At 42.7% G+C, this 18,252-nt stretch overlaps 1 protein-coding gene across 2 annotated transcripts in view; it reads left to right on the top strand.

Annotated features, from left to right (window-relative positions):
* Positions 1 to 273: 273 nt before the first annotated feature.
* The window catches only part of PDGFC (platelet derived growth factor C), a 617,067-nt gene continuing 599,088 nt past the window's right edge, over positions 274 to 18,252 (top strand). For both annotated transcript variants that reach the window (XM_083172335.1, XM_083172307.1), the window contains exon 1: positions 274 to 365. The gene's annotated coding sequence lies outside the window, so the exon portion shown is untranslated. The remainder of the gene's footprint in view (positions 366 to 18,252) is intronic.

The raw sequence follows: 18,252 nt of genomic DNA, 5'->3' as shown, positions 1-18,252 counted from the left end.
TATCTATTTACAAATCTATTTATTGCATGTAAAATAACACAGGCCTTTAATATCACTGTGATTACTTGTAAAGACTCGCCATAACACTTAACAGATGATTTTTCTGTTTGAAATGTTGGGTCATGCAAAATGTTTAGCAAGTAATACACAGCTGATATTAAACTGTTTTGCATAATCTGTCCTGTGCATATAATCAATCTACTGTGTGAAGTCAAAGATATTTCAATTACCTTTGTTGATCACACGTAACATGTCTGCATTACTTTATTCCACAGGCCGCTAAGCTGCTGTGAACAGTCCAGGTAGAAAGGTCAGGTGACTATCTAGGGAAGAGAAAGATGTGAGGAACAGGCATTCTCATAAAGGTAAGACATGGACAACACTCAACTGGATTAGGTCAAGGGTCATTGCTAGTACAATGTCTCTTGATGCCGGTTTTCACTTGTGAATGCTGTCACATTACCTTTAATAATGGCAAGGGTCCCCATTTGATAACTATTCTACAGTGTAGGTGATAGCTTAGGATCCCCTATTGGGACAATTGCCCACTCTGTAAAAAAGTGAATACATTTATTTATACAGGCCTAGTACCCGACTAACATGTGTAAACTATCAGGGCTTAAGGCACTCTGTGCTGCAGGCATAGTGCCCATCTAATGAGGGGTTCAACACACTGGTGGACTAGGGGTAATGTTAAAAACTCTTGTGCCCCACTGGAGCCTTACCAGATCTGGACGACCTCGGCGGACACAGAAATAGACAACCGGCATTGGCCCTTGCCTGCAGGAATCAGCGTCGCTCCACTGCTGGGCTTTGTCAACTTGACTCTTGATGACTGCCTCAATCATGAGTTCCTTGTCCTGGAAATCAAGGGATCCATGAAAGTGCTTCCCTGTTATCTCGACATTGACGTCCTTTTTCTTCATTATGTATAAAATACTGTGCCCTTTCCAGCGATGTCCTCTTGCTAGCTGCACCTGTTTTCCACTGGTATACTGTGTACTTTCCTCTAGAGATCTTCTCATGTCCCTCTTCATCAGCAAACGGTACACGCAACGCTTTCGCCGATGAAGCCATATAATATATAAACTACACACGCACGACTCTCGTTTTTGGCTGTAAAAATGCCCTGCCACCAAGAAGAGGTTCCACCCATCCAATGCCCACTGTACATCTTCTTGGTGGTAGGGGTCACTTTCAAGTACATATATCTATTTACAAATCTATTTATTGCATGTAAAATAACACAAGCCTTTAATATCACTGTGATTACTTGTAAAGACTCGCCATAACACATAACAGATGATTTTTCTGTTTGAAATGTTGGGTCATGCAAAATGTTTAGCAAGTAATACACAGCTGATATTAAACTGTTTTGCATAATCTGTCCTGTGCATATAATCAATCTACTGTGTGAAGTCAAAGATATTTCAATTACCTTTTTTGATCACACGTAACATGTCTGCATTACTTTATTCCACAGGCCGGTAAGCTGCTGTGAACAGTCCAGGTAGAAAGGTCAGGTGACTATCTAGGGAAGAGAAAGATGTGAGGAACAGGCAATCTCATAAAGGTAAGACATGGACAACACTCGACTGGATTAGGTCAAGGGTCATTGCTAGTACAATGTCCCTTGATGCCGGTTTTCACTTGTGAATGCTGTCACATTACCTTTAATAATGGCAAGGGTCCCCATTTGATAACTATTCTACAGTGTAGGTGATAGCTTAGGATCCCCTATTGGGACAATTGCCCACTCTGTAAAAAAGTAAATACATTTATTTATACAGGCCTAGTACCCGACTAACATGTGTAAACTATCAGGGCTTAAGGCACTCTGTGCTGCAGGCATAGTGCCCATCTAATGAGGGGTTCAACACACTGGTGGACTAGGGGTAATGTTAAAAACTCTTGTGCCCCACTGGAGCCTTACCAGATCTGGACGACCTTGGCGGACACAGAAATAGACAACCGGCATTGGCCCTTGCCTGCAGGGATCAGCGTCGCTCCACTGCTGGGCTTTGTCAACTTGACTCTTGATGACTGCCTCAATCATGAGTTCCTTGTCCTGAAAATCAAGGGATCCATGAAAGTGCTTCCTTGTTATCTCGACATTGACGTCCTTTTTCTTCATTATGTATAAAATACTCTCCCCTTTCCAGCGATGTCCTCTTGCTAGCTGCACCTGTTTTCCACTGGTATACTGTGTACTTTCCTCTGGAGATCTTCTCATGTCCCTCTCCATCAGCAAACGGTACACGCAACGCTTTCGCCGATGAAGCCATATAATATATAAACTACACACGCACGACTCTCGTTTTTGGCTGTAAAAATGCCCTGCCACCAAGAAGAGGTTCCACCCATCCAATGCCCACTGTACGTCTTCTTGGTGGTAGGGGTCACTTTCAAGTACATATATCTATTTACAAATCTATTTATTGCATGTAAAATAACACAAGCCTTTAATATCACTGTGATTACTTGTAAAGACTCGCCATAACACTTAACAGATGATTTTTCTGTTTGAAATGTTGGGTCATGCAAAATGTTTAGCAAGTAATACACAGCTGATATTAAACTGTTTTGCATAATCTGTCCTGTGCATATAATCAATCTACTGTGTGAAGTCAAAGATATTTCAATTACCTTTGTTGATCACACGTAACATGTCTGCATTACTTTATTCCACAGGCCGCTAAGCTGCTGTGAACAGTCCAGGTAGAAAGGTCAGGTGACTATCTAGGGAAGAGAAAGATGTGAGGAACAGGCTATCTCATAAAGGTAAGACATGGACAACACTCAACTGGATTAGGTCAAGGGTCATTGCTAGTACAATGTCTCTTGATGCCGGTTTTCACTTGTGAATGCTGTCACATTACCTTTAATAATGGCAAGGGTCCCCATTTGATAACTATTCTACAGTGTAGGTGATAGCTTAGGATCCCCTATTGGGACAATTGCCCACTCTGTAAAAAAGTGAATACATTTATTTATACAGGCCTAGTACCTGACTAACATGTGTAAACTATCAGGGCTTAAGGCACTCTGTGCTGCAGGCATAGTGCCCATCTAATGAGGGGTTCAACACACTGGTGGGCTAGGGGTAATGTTAAAAACTCTTGTGCCCCACTGGAGCCTTACCAGATCTGGACGACCTCGGCGGACACAGAAATAGACAACCGGCATTGGCCCTTGCCTGCAAGGATCAGCGTCGCTCCACTGCTGGGCTTTGTCAACTTGACTCTTGATGACTGCCTCAATCATGAGTTCCTTGTCCTGGAATTCAAGGGATCCATGAAAGTGCTTCCTTGTTATCTCGACATTGACGTCCTTTTTCTTCATTATGTATAAAATACTCTCCCCTTTCCAGCGATGTCCTCTTGCAAGCTGCACCTGTTTTCCACTGGTATACTGTGTACTTTCCTCTGGAGATCTTCTCATGTCCCTCTCCATCAGCAAACGGTGCACGCAACGCTTTCGCCGATGAAGTCATATAATATATAAACTACACACGCACGACTCTCGTTTTTGGCTGTAAAAATGCCCTGCCACCAAGAAGAGGTTCCACCCATCCAATGCCCACTGTACGTCTTCTTGGTGGTAGGGGTCACTTTCAAGTACATATAATCTATTTACAAATCTATTTATTGCATGTAAAATAACACAAGCCTTTAATATCACTGTGATTACTTGTAAAGACTCGCCATAACACTTAACAGATGATTTTTCTGTTTGAAATGTTGGGTCATGCAAAATGTTTAGCAAGTAATACACAGCTGATATTAAACTGTTTTGCATAATCTGTCCTGTGCATATAATCAATCTACTGTGTGAAGTCAAAGATATTTCAATTACCTTTGTTGATCACACGTAACATGTCTGCATTACTTTATTCCACAGGCCGCTAAGCTGCTGTGAACAGTCCAGGTAGAAAGGTCAGGTGACTATCTAGGGAAGAGAAAGATGTGAGGAACAGGCAATCTCATAAAGGTAAGACATGGACAAAACTCGACTGGATTAGGTCAAGGGTCATTGCTAGTACAATGTCCCTTGACGCTGGTTTTCACTTGTGAGTGCTGTCACATTACCTTTAATAATGCCAAGTGTCCCCATTTGATAACTATTCTACAGTGTAGGTGATAGCTTAGGATCCCCTATTGGGACAATTGCCCACTCTGTAAAAAAGTGAATACATTTATTTATACAGGCCTAGTACCCGACTAACATGTGTAAACTATCAGGGCTTAAGGCACTCTGTGCTGCAGGCATAGTGCCCATCTAATGAGGGGTTCAACACACTGGTGGACTAGGGGTAATGTTAAAAACTCTTGTGCCCCACTGGAGCCTTACCAGATCTGGACGACCTCGGCGGACACAGAAATAGACAACCGGCATTGGCCCTTGCCTGCAGGGATCAGCGTCGCTCCACTGCTGGGCTTTGTCAACTTGACTCTTGATGACTGCCTCAATCATGAGTTCCTTGTCCTGGAATTCAAGGGATCCATGAAAGTGCTTCCTTGTTATCTCGACATTGACGTCCTTTTTCTTCATTATGTATAAAATACTGTCCCCTTTCCAGCTATGTCCTCTTGCTAGCTGCACCTGTTTTCCACTGGTATACTGTGTACTTTCCTCTGGAGATCTTCTCATGTCCCTCTCCATCAGCAAACGGTGCACGCAACGCTTTCGCCGATGAAGCCATATAATATATAAACTACACACGCACGACTCTCGTTTTTGGCTGTAAAAATGCCCTGCCACCAAGAAGAGGTTCCACCCATCCAATGCCCACTGTACGTCTTCTTGGTGGTAGGGGTCACTTTCAAGTACATATAATCTATTTACAAATCTATTTATTGCATGTAAAATAACACAAGCCTTTAATATCACTGTGATTACTTGTAAAGACTCGCCATAACACTTAACAGATGATTTTTCTGTTTGAAATGTTGGGTCATGCAAAATGTTTAGCAAGTAATACACAGCTGATATTAAACTGTTTTGCATAATCTGTCCTGTGCATATAATCAATCTACTGTGTGAAGTCAAAGATATTTCAATAACCTTTGTTGATCACACGTAACATGTCTGCATTACTTTATTCCACAGGCCGCTAAGCTGCTGTGAACAGTCCAGGTAGAAAGGTCAGGTGACTATCTAGGGAAGAGAAAGATGTGAGGAACAGGCAATCTCATAAAGGTAAGACATGGACAACACTCAACTGGATTAGGTCAAGGATCATTGCTAGTACAATGTCCCTTGATGCCGGTTTTCACTTGTGAATGCTGTCACATTACCTTTAATAATGGCAAGGGTCCCCATTTGATAACTATTCTACAGTGTAGGTGATAGCTTAGAATCCCCTATTGAGACAATTGCCCACTCTGTAAAAAAGTAAATACATTTATTTATACAGGCCTAGTACCCGACTAACATGAGTAAACTATCAGGGCGTAAGGCACTCTGTGCTGCAGGCATGGTGCCCATCTAATGAGGGGTTCAACACACTGGTGGGCTAGGGGTAATGTTAAAAACTCTTGTGCCCCACTGGAGCCTTACCAGATCTGGACGACCTCGGCGGACACAGAAATAGACAACCGGCATTGGCCCTTGCCTGCAGGGATCAGCGTCGCTCCACTGCTGGGCTTTGTCAACTTGACTCTTGATGACTGCCTCAATCATGAGTTCCTTGTCCTGGAAATCAAGGGATCCATGAAAGTGCTTCCTTGTTATCTCGACATTGACGTCCTTTTTCTTCATTATGTATAAAATACTGTCCCCTTTCCAGCGATGTCCTCTTGCTAGCTGCACCTGTTTTCCACTGGTATACTGTGTACTTTCCTCTAGAGATCTTCTCATGTCCCTCTTCATCAGCAAACGGTACACGCAACGCTTTCGCCGATGAAGCCATATAATATATAAACTACACACGCACGACTCTCGTTTTTGGCTGTAAAAATGCCCTGCCACCAAGAAGAGGTTCCACCCATCCAATGCCCACTGTACATCTTCTTGGTGGTAGGGGTCACTTTCAAGTACATATATCTATTTACAAATCTATTTATTGCATGTAAAATAACACAAGCCTTTAATATCACTGTGATTACTTGTAAAGACTCGCCATAACACATAACAGATGATTTTTCTGTTTGAAATGTTGGGTCATGCAAAATGTTTAGCAAGTAATACACAGCTGATATTAAACTGTTTTGCATAATCTGTCCTGTGCATATAATCAATCTACTGTGTGAAGTCAAAGATATTTCAATTACCTTTGTTGATCACACGTAACATGTCTGCATTACTTTATTCCACAGGCCGCTAAGCTGCTGTGAACAGTCCAGGTAGAAAGGTCAGGTGACTATCTAGGGAAGAGAAAGATGTGAGGAACAGGCAATCTCATAAAGGTAAGACATGGACAACACTCGACTGGATTAGGTCAAGGGTCATTGCTAGTACAATGTCCCTTGATGCCGGTTTTCACTTGTGAATGCTGTCACATTACCTTTAATAATGGCAAGGGTCCCCATTTGATAACTATTCTACAGTGTAGGTGATAGCTTAGGATCCCCTATTGGGACAATTGCCCACTCTGTAAAAAAGTAAATACATTTATTTATACAGGCCTAGTACCCGACTAACATGTGTAAACTATCAGGGCTTAAGGCACTCTGTGCTGCAGGCATAGTGCCCATCTAATGAGGGGTTCAACACAATGGTGGGCTAGGGGTAATGTTAAAAACTCTTGTGCCCCACTGGAGCCTTACCAGATCTGGACGACCTCGGCGGACACAGAAATAGACAACCGGCATTGGCCCTTGCCTGCAAGGATCAGCGTCGCTCCACTGCTGGGCTTTGTCAACTTGACTCTTGATGACTGCCTCAATCATGAGTTCCTTGTCCTGGAATTCAAGGGATCCATGAAAGTGCTTCCTTGTTATCTCGACATTGACGTCCTTTTTCTTCATTATGTATAAAATACTCTCCCCTTTCCAGCGATGTCCTCTTGCTAGCTGCACCTGTTTTCCACTGGTATACTGTGTACTTTCCTCTGGAGATCTTCTCATGTCCCTCTCCATCAGCAAACGGTGCACGCAACGCTTTCGCCGATGAAGTCATATAATATATAAACTACACACGCACGACTCTCGTTTTTGGCTGTAAAAATGCCCTGCCACCAAGAAGAGGTTCCACCCATCCAATGCCCACTGTACGTCTTCTTGGTGGTAGGGGTCACTTTCAAGTACATATAATCTATTTACAAATCTATTTATTGCATGTAAAATAACACAAGCCTTTAATATCACTGTGATTACTTGTAAAGACTCGCCATAACACTTAACAGATGATTTTTCTGTTTGAAATGTTGGGTCATGCAAAATGTTTAGCAAGTAATACACAGCTGATATTAAACTGTTTTGCATAATCTGTCCTGTGCATATAATCAATCTACTGTGTGAAGTCAAAGATATTTCAATAACCTTTGTTGATCACACGTAACATGTCTGCATTACTTTATTCCACAGGCCGCTAAGCTGCTGTGAACAGTCCAGGTAGAAAGGTCAGGTGACTATCTAGGGAAGAGAAAGATGTGAGGAACAGGCAATCTCATAAAGGTAAGACATGGACAACACTCAACTGGATTAGGTCAAGGATCATTGCTAGTACAATGTCCCTTGATGCCGGTTTTCACTTGTGAATGCTGTCACATTACCTTTAATAATGGCAAGGGTCCCCATTTGATAACTATTCTACAGTGTAGGTGATAGCTTAGGATCCCCTATTGAGACAATTGCCCACTCTGTAAAAAAGTATATACATTTATTTATACAGGCCTAGTACCCGACTAACATGAGTAAACTATCAGGGCGTAAGGCACTCTGTGCTGCAGGCATGGTGCCCATCTAATGAGGGGTTCAACACACTGGTGGGCTAGGGGTAATGTTAAAAACTCTTGTGCCCCACTGGAGCCTTACCAGATCTGGACGACCTCGGCGGACACAGAAATAGACAACCGGCATTGGCCCTTGCCTGCAGGGATCAGCGTCGCTCCACTGCTGGGCTTTGTCAACTTGACTCTTGATGACTGCCTCAATCATGAGTTCCTTGTCCTGGAAATCAAGGGATCCATGAAAGTGCTTCCCTGTTATCTCGACATTGTAGTCCTTTTTCTTCATTATGTATAAAATACTCTCCCCTTTCCAGCGATGTCCTCTTGCTAGCTGCACCTGTTTTCCACTGGTATACTGTGTACTTTCATCTGGAGATCTTCTCATGTCCCTCTCCATCAGCAAACGGTACACGCAAGGCTTTCGCCGATGAAGCCATATAATATATAAACTACATATAAACTACACACGCACGACTCTCGTTTTTGGCTGTAAAAATGCCCTGCCACCAAGAAGAGGTTCCACCCATCCAATGCCCACTGTACGTCTTCTTGGTGGTAGGGGTCACTTTCAAGTACATATATCTATTTACAAATCTATTTATTGCATGTAAAATAACACAAGCCTTAAATATCACTGTGATTACTTGTAAAGACTCGCCATAACACTTGACAGATGATTTTTCTGTTTGAAATGTTGGGTCATGCAAAATGTTTAGCAAGTAATACACAGCTGATATTAAACTGTTTTGCATAATCTGTCCTGTGCATATAATCAATCTACTGTGTGAAGTCAAAGATATTTCAATTACCTTTGCTGATCACACGTAACATGTCTGCATTACTTTATTCCACAGGCCGCTAAGCTGCTGTGAACAGTCCAGGTAGAAAGGTCAGGTGACTATCTAGGGAAGAGAAAGATGTGAGGAACAGGCAATCTCATAAAGGTAAGACATGGACAACACTCAACTGGATTAGGTCAAGGGTCATTGCTAGTACAATGTCCCTTGATGCCGGTTTTCACTTGTGAATGCTGTCACATTACCTTTAATAATGGCAAGGGTCCCCATTTGATAACTATTCTACAGTGTAGGTGATAGCTTAGGATCCCCTATTGGGACAATTGCCCACTCTGTAAAAAAGTAAATACATTTATTTATACAGGCCTAGTACCCGACTAACATGTGTAAACTATCAGGGCTTAAGGCACTCTGTGCTGCAGGCATAGTGCCCATCTAATGAGGGGTTCAACACACTGGTGGACTAGGGGTAATGTTAAAAACTCTTGTGCCCCACTGGAGCCTTACCAGATCTGGACGACCTCGGCGGACACAGAAATAGACAACCGGCATTGGCCCTTGCCTGCAGGGATCAGCGTCGCTCCACTGCTGGGCATTGTCAACTTGACTCTTGATGACTGCCTCAATCATGAGTTCCTTGTCCTGGAAATCAAGGGATCCATGAAAGTGCTTCCTTGTTATCTCGACATTGACGTCCTTTTTCTTCATTATGTATAAAATACTGTCCCCTTTCCAGCGATGTCCTCTTGCTAGCTGCACCTGTTTTCCACTGGTATACTGTGTACTTTCCTCTGGAGATCTTCTCATGTCCCTCTCCATCAGCAAACGGCGCACGCAACGCTTTCGCCGATGAAGCCATATAATATATAAACTACACACGCACGACTCTCGTTTTTGGCTGTAAAAATGCCCTGCCACCAAGAAGAGGTTCCACCCATCCAATGCCCACTGTACGTCTTCTTGGTGGTAGGGGTCACTTTCAAGTACATATAATCTATTTACAAATCTATTTATTGCATGTAAAATAACACAAGCCTTTAATATCACTGTGATTACTTGTAAAGACTCGCCATAACACTTAACAGATGATTTTTCTGTTTGAAATGTTGGGTCATGCAAAATGTTTAGCAAGTAATACACAGCTGATATTAAACTGTTTTGCATAATCTGTCCTGTGCATATAATCAATCTACTGTGTGAAGTCAAAGATATTTCAATTACCTTTGTTGATCACACGTAACATGTCTGCATTACTTTATTCCACAGGCCGCTAAGCTGCTGTGAACAGTCCAGGTAGAAAGGTCAGGTGACTATCTAGGGAAGAGAAAGATGTGAGGAACAGGCAATCTCATAAAGGTAAGACATGGACAACACTCAACTGGATTAGGTCAAGGATCATTGCTAGTACAATGTCCCTTGATGCCGGTTTTCACTTGTGAATGCTGTCACATTACCTTTAATAATGGCAAGGGTCCATATTTGATAACTATTCTACAGTGTAGGTGATAGCTTAGGATCCCCTATTGGGACAATTGCCCACTCTGTAAAAAAGTGAATACATTTATTTATACAGGCCTAGTACCCAACTAACATGAGTAAACTATCAGGGCTTAAGGCACTCTGTGCTGCAGGCATAGTGCCCATCTAATGAGGGGTTCAACACATTGGTGGGCTAGGGGTAATGTTAAAAACTCTTGTGCCCCACTGGAGCCTTACCAGATCTGGATGACCTCGGTGGACACAGAAATAGACAACCGGCATTGGCCCTTGCCTGCAGGGATCAGCGTCGCTCCACTGCTGGGCTTTGTCAACTTGACTCTTGATGACTGCCTCAATCATGAGTTCCTTGTCCTGGAAATCAAGGGATCCATGAAAGTGCTAACTTGTTATCTCGACATTGACGTCCTTTTTCTTCATTATGTATAAAATACTGTCCCCTTTCCAGCGATGTCCTCTTGCTAGCTGCACCTGTTTTCCACTGGTATACTGTGTACTTTCCTCTGGAGATCTTCTCATGTCCCTCTCCATCAGCAAATGGCGCACGCAACGCTTTCGCCGATGAAGCCATATAATATATAAACTACACACGCACGACTCTCGTTTTTGGCTGTAAAAATGCCCTGCCACCAAGAAGAGGTTCCACCCATCCAATGCCCACTGTACGTCTTCTTGGTGGTAGGGGTCACTTTCAAGTACATATATCTATTTACAAATCTATTTATTGCATGTAAAATAACACAAGCCTTTAATATCACTGTGATTACTTGTAAAGACTCGCCATAACACTTAACAGATTATTTTTCTGTTTGAAATGTTGGGTCATGCAAAATGTTTAGCAAGTAATACACAGCTGATATTAAACTGTTTAGCATAATCTGTCCTGTGCATATAATCAATCTACTGTGTGAAGTCAAAGATATTTCAATTACCTTTGTTGATCACACGTAACATGTCTGCATTACTTTATTCCACAGGCCGCTAAGCTGCTGTGAACAGTCCAGGTAGAAAGGTCAGGTGACTATCTAGGGAAGAGAAAGATGTGAGGAACAGGCAATCTCATAAAGGTAAGACATGGACAAAACTCGACTGGATTAGGTCAAGGGTCATTGCTAGTACAATGTCCCTTGACGCTGGTTTTCACTTGTGAGTGCTGTCACATTACCTTTAATAATGCCAAGTGTCCCCATTTGATAACTATTCTACAGTGTAGGTGATAGCTTAGGATCCCCTATTGGGACAATTGCCCACTCTGTAAAAAAGTGAATACATTTATTTATACAGGCCTAGTACCCGACTAACATGTGTAAACTATCAGGGCTTAAGGCACTCTGTGCTGCAGGCATAGTGCCCATCTAATGAGGGGTTCAACACACTGGTGGACTAGGGGTAATGTTAAAAACTCTTGTGCCCCACTGGAGCCTTACCAGATCTGGACGACCTCGGCGGACACAGAAATAGACAACCGGCATTGGCCCTTGCCTGCAGGGATCAGCGTCGCTCCACTGCTGGGCTTTGTCAACTTGACTCTTGATGACTGCCTCAATCATGAGTTCCTTGTCCTGGAATTCAAGGGATCCATGAAAGTGCTTCCTTGTTATCTCGACATTGACGTCCTTTTTCTTCATTATGTATAAAATACTGTCCCCTTTCCAGCGATGTCCTCTTGCTAGCTGCACCTGTTTTCCACTGGTATACTGTGTACTTTCCTCTGGAGATCTTCTCATGTCCCTCTCCATCAGCAAACGGTGCACGCAACGCTTTCGCCGATGAAGCCATATAATATATAAACTACACACGCACGACTCTCGTTTTTGGCTGTAAAAATGCCCTGCCACCAAGAAGAGGTTCCACCCATCCAATGCCCACTGTACGTCTTCTTGGTGGTAGGGGTCACTTTCAAGTACATATAATCTATTTACAAATCTATTTATTGCATGTAAAATAACACAAGCCTTTAATATCACTGTGATTACTTGTAAAGACTCGCCATAACACTTAACAGATGATTTTTCTGTTTGAAATGTTGGGTCATGCAAAATGTTTAGCAAGTAATACACAGCTGATATTAAACTGTTTTGCATAATCTGTCCTGTGCATATAATCAATCTACTGTGTGAAGTCAAAGATATTTCAATAACCTTTGTTGATCACACGTAACATGTCTGCATTACTTTATTCCACAGGCCGCTAAGCTGCTGTGAACAGTCCAGGTAGAAAGGTCAGGTGACTATCTAGGGAAGAGAAAGATGTGAGGAACAGGCAATCTCATAAAGGTAAGACATGGACAACACTCAACTGGATTAGGTCAAGGATCATTGCTAGTACAATGTCCCTTGATGCCGGTTTTCACTTGTGAATGCTGTCACATTACCTTTAATAATGGCAAGGGTCCCCATTTGATAACTATTCTACAGTGTAGGTGATAGCTTAGAATCCCCTATTGAGACAATTGCCCACTCTGTAAAAAAGTAAATACATTTATTTATACAGGCCTAGTACCCGACTAACATGAGTAAACTATCAGGGCGTAAGGCACTCTGTGCTGCAGGCATGGTGCCCATCTAATGAGGGGTTCAACACACTGGTGGGCTAGGGGTAATGTTAAAAACTCTTGTGCCCCACTGGAGCCTTACCAGATCTGGACGACCTCGGCGGACACAGAAATAGACAACCGGCATTGGCCCTTGCCTGCAGGGATCAGCGTCGCTCCACTGCTGGGCTTTGTCAACTTGACTCTTGATGACTGCCTCAATCATGAGTTCCTTGTCCTGGAAATCAAGGGATCCATGAAAGTGCTTCCCTGTTATCTCGACATTGTAGTCCTTTTTCTTCATTATGTATAAAATACTCTCCCCTTTCCAGCGATGTCCTCTTGCTAGCTGCACCAGTTTTCCACTGGTATACTGTGTACTTTCATCTAGAGATCTTCTCATGTCCCTCTCCATCAGCAAACGGTACACGCAACGCTTTCGCCGATGAAGCCATATAATATATAAACTACATATAAACTACACACGCACGACTCTCGTTTTTGGCTGTAAAAATGCCCTGCCACCAAGAAGAGGTTCCACCCATCCAATGCCCACTGTACGTCTTCTTGGTGGTAGGGGTCACTTTCAAGTACATATATCTATTTACAAATCTATTTATTGCATGTAAAATAACACAAGCCTTTAATATCACTGTGATTACTTGTAAAGACTCGCCATAACACTTGACAGATGATTTTTCTGTTTGAAATGTTGGGTCATGCAAAATGTTTAGCAAGTAATACACAGCTGATATTAAACTGTTTTGCATAATCTGTCCTGTGCATATAATCAATCTACTATGTGAAGTCAAAGATATTTCAATTACCTTTGTTGATCACACGTAACATGTCTGCATTACTTTATTCCACAGGCCGCTAAGCTGCTGTGAACAGTCCAGGTAGAAAGGTCAGGTGACTATCTAGGGAAGAGAAAGATGTGAGGAACAGGCAATCTCATAAAGGTAAGACATGGACAACACTCAACTGGATTAGGTCAAGGATCATTGCTAGTACAATGTCCCTTGATGCCGGTTTTCACTTGTGAATGCTGTCACATTACCTTTAATAATGGCAAGGGTCCCCATTTGATAACTATTCTACAGTGTAGGTGATAGCTTAGGATCCCCTATTGGGACAATTGCCCACTCTGTAAAAAAGTGAATACATTTATTTATACAGGCCTAGTACCCGACTAACATGTGTAAACTATCAGGGCTTAAGGCACTCTGTGCTGCAGGCATAGTGCCCATCTAATGAGGGGTTCAACACACTGGTGGACTAGGGGTAATGTTAAAAACTCTTGTGCCCCACAGGAGCCTTACCAGATCTGGACGACCTCGGCGGACACAGAAATAGACAACCGGCATTGGCCCTTGCCTGCAGGGATCAGCGTCGCTCCACTGCTGGGCTTTGTCAACTTGACTCTTGATGACTGCCTCAATCATGAGTTCCTTGTCCTGGAATGCAAGGGATCCATGAAAGTGCTTCCTTGTTATCTCGACATTGACGTCCTTTTTCTTCATTATGTATAAAATACTGTCCCCTTTCCAGCGATGTCCTCTTGCTAGCTGCACCTGTTTTCCACTGGTATACTGTGTACTTTCCTCTGGAGTTCTTCTCATGTCCCTCTCCATCAGCAAACGGTGCACGCAACGCGCAACGCTTTCGCCGATGAAGCCATATAATATATAAACTACACACGCACGACTCTCGTTTTTGGCTGTAAAAATGCCCTGCCACCAAGAAGAGGTTCCACCCATCCAATGCCCACTGTACGTCTTCTTGATGGTAGGGGTCACTTTCAAGTACATATATCTAATTACAAATCTATTTATTGCATGTAAAATAACACAAGCCTTTAATATCACTGTGATTACTTGTAAAGACTCGCCATAACACTTAACAGATGATTTTTCTGTTTGAAATGTTGGGTCATGCAAAATGTTTAGCAAGTAATACACAGCTGATATTAAACTGTTTTGCATAATCTGTCCTGTGCATATAATCAATCTACTGTGTGAAGTCAAAGATATTTCAATTACCTTTGTTGATCACACGTAACATGTCTGCATTACTTTATTCCACAGGCCGCTAAGCTGCTGTGAACAGTCCAGGTAGAAAGGTCAGGTGACTATCTAGGGAAGAGAAAGATGTGAGGAACAGGCAATCTCATAAAGGTAAGACATGGACAACACTCAACTGGATTATGTCAAGGGTCATTGCTAGTACAATGTCCCTTGATGCCGGTTTTCACTTGTGAATGCTGTCACATTACCTTTAATAATGGCAAAGGTCCCCATTTGATAACTATTCTACAGTGTAGGTGATAGCTTAGGATCCCCTATTGAGACAATTGCCCACTCTGTAAAAAAGTGAATACATTTATTTATACAGGCCTAGTACTCGACTAACATGAGTAAACTATCAGGGCGTAAGGCACTCTGTGCTGCAGGCATAGTGCCCATCTAATGAGGGGTTTAACACACTGGTGGGCTAGGAGTAATGTTAAAAACTCTTGTGCCCCACTGGAGCCTTACCAGATCTGGACGACCTCGGCGGACACAGAAATAGACAACCGGCATATGCCCTTGCCTGCAGGGATCAGCGTCGCTCCACTGCTGGGCATTGTCAACTTGACTCTTGATGACTGCCTCAATCATGAGTTCCTTGTCCTGGAAATCAAGGGATCCATGAAAGTGCTTCCTTGTTATCTCGACATTGACGTCCTTTTTCTTCATTATGTATAAAATACTGTCCCCTTTCCAGCGATGTCCTCTTGCTAGCTGCACCTGTTTTCCACTGGTATACTGTGTACTTTCCTCTGGAGATCTTCTCATGTCCCTCTCCATCAGCAAACGGCGCACGCAACGCTTTCGCCGATGAAGCCATATAATATATAAACTACACACGCACGACTCTCGTTTTTGGCTGTAAAAATGCCCTGCCACCAAGAAGAGGTTCCACCCATCCAATGCCCACTGTACGTCTTCTTGGTGGTAGGGGTCACTTTCAAGTACATATATCTATTTACAAATCTATTTATTGCATGTAAAATAACACAAGCCTTTAATATCACTGTGATTACTTGTAAAGACTCGCCATAACACTTAACAGATGATTTTTCTGTTTAAAATGTTGGGTCATGCAAAATGTTTAGCAAGTAATACACAGCTGATATTAAACTGTTTTGCATAATCTGTCCTGTGCATATAATCAATCTACTGTGTGAAGTCAAAGATATTTCAATTACCTTTGTTGATCACACGTAACATGTCTGCATTACTTTATTCCACAGGCCGCTAAGCTGCTGTGAACAGTCCAGGTAGAAAGGTCAGGTGACTATCTAGGGAAGAGAAAGATGTCAGGAACAGGCAATCTCATAAAGGTAAGACATGGACAACACTCAACTGGATTAGGTCAAGGGTCATTGCTAGTACAATGTCCCTTGATGCCGGTTTTCACTTGTGAGTGCTGTCACATTACCTTTAATAATGGCAAGGGTCCCCATTTGATAACTATTCTACAGTGTAGGTGATAGCTTAGGATCCCCTATTGGGACAATTGCCCACTCTGTAAAAAAGTGAATACATTTATTTATACAGGCCTAGTACCCGACTAACATGTGTAAACTATCAGGGCTTAAGGCACTCTGTGCTGCAGGCATAGTGCCCATCTAATGAGGGGTTCAACACACTGGTGGACTAGGGGTAATGTTAAAAACTCTTGTGCCCCACTGGAGCCTTACCAGATCTGGACGACCTTGGCGGACACAGAAATAGACAACCGGCATTGGCCCTTGCCTGCAGGGATCAGCGTCGCTCCACTGCTGGGCTTTGTCAACTTGACTCTTGATGACTGCCTCAATCATGAGTTCCTTGTCCTGGAAATCAAGGGATCCATGAAAGTGCTTCCTTGTTATCTGGACATTGACGTCCTTTTTCTTCATTATGTATAAAATACTGTCCCCTTTCCAGCGATGTCCTCTTGCTAGCTGCACCTGTTTTCCACTGGTATACTGTGTACTTTCCTCTGGAGATCTTCTCATGTCCCTCTCCATCAGCAAACGGCGCACGCAACGCTTTCGCCGATGAAGCCATATAATATATAAACTACACACGCACGACTCTCGTTTTTGGCTGTAAAAATGCCCTGCCACCAAGAAGAGGTTCCACCCATCCAATGCCCACTGTACGTCTTCTTGGTGGTAGGGGTCACTTTCAAGTACATATATCTATTTACAAATCTATTTATTGCATGTAAAATAACACAAGCCTTTAATATCACTGTGATTACTTGTAAAGACTCGCCATAACACTTAACAGATGATTTTTCTGTTTGAAATGTTGGGTCATGCAAAATGTTTAGCAAGTAATACACAGCTGATATTAAACTGTTTTGCATAATCTGTCCTGTGCATATAATCAATCTACTGTGTGAAGTCAAAGATATTTCAATTACCTTTGTTGATCACACGTAACATGTCTGCATTACTTTATTCCACAGGCCGCTAAGCTGCTGTGAACAGTCCAGGTAGAAAGGTCAGGTGACTATCTAGGGAAGAGAAAGATGTGAGGAACAGGCAATCTCATAAAGGTAAGACATGGACAACACTCAACTGGATTAGGTCAAGGGTCATTGCTAGTACAATGTCCCTTGATGCCGGTTTTCACTTGTGAATGCTGTCACATTACCTTTAATAATGGCAAGGGTCTCCATTTGATAACTATTCTACAGTGTAGGTGATAGCTTAGGATCCCCTATTGGGACAATTGCCCACTCTGTAAAAAAGTGAATACATTTATTTATACAGGCCTAGTACCCGACTAACATGTGTAAACTATCAGGGCTTAAGGCACTCTGTGCTGCAGGCATAGTGCCCATCTAATGAGGGGTTCAACACACTGGTGGACTAGGGGTAATGTTAAAAACTCTTGTGCCCCACTGGAGCCTTACCAGATCTGGACGACCTCGGCGGACACAGAAATAGACAACCGGCATTGGCCCTTGCCTGCAGGGATCAGCGTCGCTCCACTGCTGGGCTTTGTCAACTTGACTCTTGATGACTGCCTCAATCATGAGTTCCTTGTCCTGGAAATCAAGGGATCCATGAAAGTGCTTCCTTGTTATCTCGACATTGATGTCCTTTTTCTTCATTATGTATAAAATACTCTCCCCTTTCCAGCGATGTCCTCTTGCTAGCTGCACCTGTTTTCCACTGGTATACTGTGTACTTTCCTCTGGAGATCTTCTCATGTCCCTCTCCATCAGCAAACGGCGCACGCAACGCTTTCGCCGATGAAGCCATATAATATATAAACTACACACGCACGACTCTCGTTTTTGGCTGTAAAAATGCCCTGCCACCAAGAAGAGGTTCCACCCATCCAATGCCCACTGTACGTCTTCTTGGTGGTAGGGGTCACTTTCAAGTACATATATCTAATTACAAATCTATTTATTGCATGTAAAATAACACAAGCCTTTAATATGACTGTGATTACTTGTAAAGACTCGCCATAACACTTAACAGATGA

This window comes from Crinia signifera, chromosome 1 (assembly GCF_055691185.1).
Source record: "Crinia signifera chromosome 1, ASM5569118v1, whole genome shotgun sequence".
Taxonomy (NCBI): domain Eukaryota; kingdom Metazoa; phylum Chordata; class Amphibia; order Anura; family Myobatrachidae; genus Crinia; species Crinia signifera.
This window is presented reverse-complemented; position numbering and strand designations above follow the sequence as displayed.